This window comes from Sceloporus undulatus, chromosome 1 (assembly GCF_019175285.1).
Source record: "Sceloporus undulatus isolate JIND9_A2432 ecotype Alabama chromosome 1, SceUnd_v1.1, whole genome shotgun sequence".
Classification (NCBI taxonomy): Eukaryota; Metazoa; Chordata; class Lepidosauria; order Squamata; family Phrynosomatidae; genus Sceloporus; species Sceloporus undulatus.
Window position 1 is genome coordinate 263,311,588 of NC_056522.1, and position 6,153 is coordinate 263,317,740.

Consider the following 6,153-nt stretch of genomic DNA (forward strand, 5'->3'; position numbering starts at 1 on the left):
GCATCAGTCTCCCCACTTCTGTGAACCAGTAACTCCATCAAGAGTCTTCCTACTTGGTTTACAGTAAATTGCCTACAATCCAGCCCTAAAAGGTTTGCTACATGTGTTGCTAAGGGGTTCCACTGCTTTTACACCCAAAGCTACTGATAATCTCAATGCTAGTATGCTGGTAGCAAAATATTAGGATTACTAGACATTCTTGTGTAAATCAGAGAACTATCTGAACAGTACCCTTAAGCTTTATGTCTCATGTAGTGAAACTTTTAAAAAATAAAAATAGATACTAATTAAGTTACTTTGCTCAGCAGAAAGCAAAGGGGTCTTATAGCAGTTTGAGACCATCAATCTCAAAGGTGCTGCAAGATCCCTTTGTAACACGGATATTCCAGATTATTCCTGAATTCTGCTCAGAGTAGCAACTGTATAGCCCTTACTGAGATGTTCACAGCATTGTCTCTTAATATTAGCATCCCTTACTGTTCACATCTGCTAAGTGGCAAACTCAACACACCACCAAATGAGAGTACAAATGTAGCAATAAGAACATTCAGATGAAATGATGTCAGAATTTGAAATCAGATTCTTTTACCACCAACCCCTTTTCAGCGATAAAATAGGGTTTACAAACAAAATGTAATAAAACAAAGCACTGTAAACTAAGGGTTGTTTTTCCAGAAGTAATATGTACACAGTTTATATTGCAAAATATTTATTTAGCAATGCAACAAAATGACAGATTTACATCCTACACATACACTCTTCACACTCATACTACAATAAATTTATTTTCAACAGTGAATTATTATTACTAAATTTCTTTTCCCAAAATTGACACTCAAGGCTATTTCTTTCCATTATATGATCCTAGACCTTTGTACTTTTGGGTAAATGCTGTGAACTTTTCCTTGAAATGAATTCCACCCAGTTCCCCAGCTTTCACTGCTTTTTAGCATCCAATCTTATCTACAACCTCCCTCTCATTCAGCCTTGCAGCAATCCTGCACCAGGTCCAGGGTGACCAGATGTCCGAATCATAGAGGACAAGGAATTCAAAATGTAAGACATTCAAGAAAAATGTAGAACATTACAAACCAAAAGCTAAAAACACTGATATCAATGTAATTCATGCTGCTTAGTCCTGCTCAAAATGGAGGACACTTTGAAATTTCTGCTGGAGAAGGTTGAAATGTAGGACACACCCTGGAAAAGGAGGACATCTGGACATCTTGGCTGTCATAGTTATTCCACTTTACACACAAGCCTACAAATCCATGGGCCACTGCCATGACAAATATACTGACCTGAAATATTCCCCTCTAAACAAAGAGTCACATTAAAGTTTTTGTTTTCTTATATGTTCAGAGAAGCCACCTGCTTTCATTTATAGTTCTTTGTCACTGTATACTCAAGCTTATCTGCATATTCACTCAGATTTCATCACTACTGTACACTAGTTGGTACATGCAAATATATTACTTAATTACTAGCATGTGAATATGTGAGTTGATTGGCCTGGAGCAGTTGGGAATGACAGGATATGAAAGGTATTCTGCATGTTACCTCATTCACATTCGCAACAGATCTTGTAGTAGTCAAGTGATGAACATCCATGGCTGAGTCAGCCCTTAAGTGCAGGAAGATATAGGGTGACTTCTGTAATGGAAAAACCACTCAGTCAGATTGCAGTGATCTGCATAGACATTTAAAGGTGCACTGGAACACTGCTTGGGGGCTGAGCATGCTAAAGCTCACACAAAATAACCTGGAAAGACTCATCTCCCAGCAGCTGTCAACATTGTTTTAAAATAAAAGGTAAAGGTTCAATAAGCTTTGCTTATAATCAACCAAGGGCAAAAAGACGACATTATGATTTTAAAAACCCACAACCTACATGTAAGGAAAATCACATACTACATCTGCTCTGTTTACATATGACATTGTTGTCAACATCTACACCTTCAACCATTTCCTCCTGAACGTTCCTCAACTGTTTACATTACTGTGGAAATAAAAGCATTTGAGCAGTGATCCAATGCAACTGACTGGATGGTGTGACTACCTTCAGGAATTTTGATTCAAATTCCTGTTTAGCCATTAGGTGTCTTTGGGATTGGAAAGGGCAGTATCATCTTCTTGGTTTCAATTGTCCATCTGTAATGAAAAAACACCAGGACCCATTGGCTAAGAGTGTCAGGAGGATGTGATGATCACTGATGAACAGAATAATGAGAGTACAACATTATTACATATCAAGAGATAGTAAACAGATGAAAGGGGACCAAAGCCAAAAGAATTTGGTAGGTTTTTTTTCTAACTTAATGTATACAATGAAATGCAGGAAAGATTTCCTATACCCTAAGGATGTACTTTCCACAGAACACAATCTGTAAAATCATTCACACATCTCTAAGGCCACAGTGACACATGCATTTTAGAATAAGAATTATCACACCCCAATTGTCTCCCCACTGCTGCTAATAAATGTGACTAGGAGTTCTGCTTTCCCCACTTAAACACTACCATTCCCAGTTCCTCCACTACAGGGGGAGAAGATGCTCCTGAATCCACCTACAATTATAATCATAGTCCACAATGCTTTGTGTTAGGCTTGGAAGCTAACACATGGCCTTCTAACTTATCCCACCACTGCATCCTTTACTGTTCTCATCTGCTCTCCCGTAAAACTGACTAGTTTGGGGGAAAGCCTTGTCAGTTTCATTTGTTATAATGTGTAGACTCTTATGCTCTTACCCTTACTTCAAGTATGAGGGTGGGAGAAAATGGACAGATTAAACTTTCCCTGAGTTTGAGAAAATGGTAAGGCTTTTCCTCCCAACACATCTGTACACAAAGAGATACATGGGAAGAAAGCCTAACCCCAAGAGTCTACTACTCTGTGCAGGAAAACATGGCTGGCAGAAGACTTCACTTCAGGTTTTTTTAATTGTCTTTTCAAATGCAACACAAAAATATGCAAGAAGATGGAATGGCAGTTACAAACCTATATAACCATTGATTGGTGTTAAGATAACGGATAGCATTTGATAACCTGCATTTATATTTTTGTGCATATGCAGCTTCAGCCAGAGTGGGTCAAATGTGCTTTAAGTGGCAGAGATGAAATCTAAGATCACAGGGCATCTCTTTCTCCCTTGCTTTTATGGAGAGTACACCACCATCCTGATTTGTTTGTGGGAGAGGAGCACGGGATGCTTTGGCTGTTGTTTGCTTTAAAAAAAAAATAAAGAAGAATGGCTACAGTTAATAGTCAAAATGTTAGAGTTTCCTCTATTCCCCCCCATCAACATACAAAGTATCTGTCACTTTTCTCACTCACAATAAGAGGCTAATCTTTTATTATTTAGTAATCTCCACTGTGCTTTGTTGTTGTTGAAAGCATTCGGGGGTTTGACAAAGATGTTCATTTCCGTAGCTCGGTTGGCATAAGTTTATGATCTTCTCAGAGGGATCTTTGGGAGGCCTTTTCACTTGTCCATTTCGCCAAACTGGTCTTGCGGAAGAAATCCAGAAACGCTCCAAGCAGGCCTTTGCTAATTACACCCCTTCCCTTTATCCCGAGTTGCCAGTAAAGACAAAAACAAAAGCCTACTTAAAACTTAAGCCCATGTGTTTCACACATCCTCAAGGGGAAGCGCACACACAGATGTCAACTCTGCTTTTCTGCAGTCATCACGGACGTGCAAGCTTGCTGGTAGCTGATGTTCGGGTCTTACAGGAGGTCCTTTCTCCTACTGAGCTCCAAGGGAAAGCCACCAGGCTCTAATGTGTAGAAGGATGTCTCTGCTTCTGGGGGCAATGGGGAGGGGGCAGGAGGTAACAGGAGGAGATGCAGCAGTGATGATGTCCGAAAAGCAGGTTAGCCGCTGTCACACGCACAGTGGGGACACTAGCAGCACAATGTGCGTTAGTCAGTGGCTCACCTGCTCCTGGAGAAATGAACCCAACAACGGCAGGCTTGGTGGTTTCTGTGGTGCCCACCTTCGCCCCCAACCCACACCTGCCTCTGACCAACAAGGACCTGAAACACACAAGGGACAAGTGAGCAGCAGAGTCCCCACCAACATTCACTGAGCCACAATATACACATTCTTGTGGATTTATCCCCAAACAAGCTCTTTCAGCACCCCAGCTCATTGGACCTTATGCAACACAGATGCAGATGTGGACCCCAAGGAGTCTTACTACAACCCTCCAGCAGTTTTTTTTTTTAAATGACCACATTTTACTATTCTACTGAGATGTCTCCCTGATCACTTTCTGCTTCATTTCACAGCAACTCTCTCCACCCAGTTCCCCAAAATTAAAAACAGAAAGCAAACTGAGGAAAAAATCTGAGGGATCTTTAAGTCAGCCGTCAGAGACCACCCACTATTTCAAAGAGAGATACCAAGAGATGCCGCTGTAGGGATTTTCTTACTGAGACATCTCTGTTTCTACCTTGAGTACAAACCCCACTTACTTTCGTACTGAAACTCCCATTTATTTTTATGCTGTCGAACTGCATCCTTGGTCAGACTTCCCTAAAACACCATCAAGTTTTTCTTGGACATTTAAGGCAGCTTTCAGTTATGGCTCAAGACCACAGTGTTTGTTATAGTTGTAGTGTGCCTTCAAGTCATTTCCAACTTCGTTGACCCTAAAGGCAACACTGTCACTGGTCTTCTTGGGCAGATTTCCTCAGAGAGGGTTTGCCATTGCCAGCCTCTGAGGCTGAGAGAACGTGACTTGCCCAAGGTCACCCAATGGGTTTTCCATGGCCAAAGCAGAATTTGAACCCTGGTCTCCAGCGGAGTCTTAAGGCAGCTTTTGGTTTTCACTCAAAAGTGTAATGTTTACCAGACAACTTTTTCATACTCTTTAGACTGGAAGGGACTTCATTCATTCAAAGACAGAGCTGTGTTAGTCTGGAAGATCATTGTGAAGGGATCTTGCAGCGCCTTTAAGACTCACAGAAAGAAGAAGCTGGATAGCATGAGCTTTGCTAGACTTGAGCCTCCTTCCAAATGCATCTGAGGAAGTTTAGACTCAAGTCTAGGAAACCTCATGCTACACATTCCTCTCTTTCAGTGAGTCTCAAAGGTGCTGCAAGATCCCTTGGCACAATGATTCCTGCGCTCTTGGATATTTCAGAAGCCCAGCCACACAAGACAATTTTCCCAAGAAGAAAAGTGAACCTACTACAGTACTGTACAGTACTTGCTTCTCTTCAGTGGATGGTTTTGTAATGCAAGGGTCAGGATTAAACAAGACCAAAGGAAAGCTTAAAAGGGGGGGGGGGACCCCTTCCTGAGAGAGGGACCCAGGCCTCCTTGCTGCCCTTCCTGTCCCTCTGGGCGACCCTCGCATCCCCCACTTCCTTGGAGGGGCTTTGGGAGACACAGTTCGCCCCTCAAGGCGGAGGAGCCTTTTAACCCAGGAGGAAAGCAACAAGAGGAGACTGGCCCAGCCTTTTACCCTCCCCTGGCTTTAAGGGGTCTTGTGGCACCTTTGAGACTTAACTGAAAGGCAGAAGTTGGCAGCATGAGCTTTGCTGGACTTGAACCCACTTCCTCAGATGCACTTGGAAGGAGGCTCAAGTCTAGGGAAAACTCATGCTACAGATTTCTGTCTTTCATTGAGTCTCAAAGGTGCTGCAAGGTCCCTTTGCAAACTGATTTTCCAGGCTAGATCTTTGAATCCAAGAGAAAGAATGTAGTCCTCTTCCAAGTGTTTTGCAAAAGGCTCAAGTGTACGAAAGCTTAGGCTTCCAGCTCTCTTTCTTTCTGGGAGCCTCCAAGGTTTCCAGAGTGGGTCCTCCAGGTGTCCTCAGGACTTCATTTCCCAGAATCCCCGACCATTGGGCTAAGCGGCTGGGGCTTCTGGGACCTGAAGTCCAAAAACACACCTGGAGGAGCGAAGTTAGGGAGCCACGAGAAGAGATCCCTTTCTAGACTAGGATTTTTACATGCCAAGCCTTAGTGCAGGGGACTAATACTTCCCGGTCTGCAAGATGCACTCAGAGCATTTCACACTAGCCAATACATTTACTGTATTGCAATTTATATATATCATTTTAAAATGCCTTGCAGTTGCACCCACTCCTTGCAAGTGGCCAGCCAGCCCTCGCCCGCCTTCGGAGCCTCGATCGGGACT

The 6,153-nt window shown here is 42.7% G+C and overlaps 1 long non-coding RNA gene across 1 annotated transcript; it reads right to left on the reverse strand.

The window, feature by feature from the left end:
• Window positions 1-692: 692 nt before the first annotated feature.
• On the reverse strand, window positions 693-3,862 carry LOC121931384. Its single transcript, XR_006104127.1, has 2 exons — window positions 3,338-3,862; window positions 693-3,228 (listed from the first exon to the last, which is right to left on the reverse strand). It is a non-coding gene; the product is annotated as an uncharacterized LOC121931384 (long non-coding RNA).
• Window positions 3,863-6,153: the final 2,291 nt, after the last annotated feature.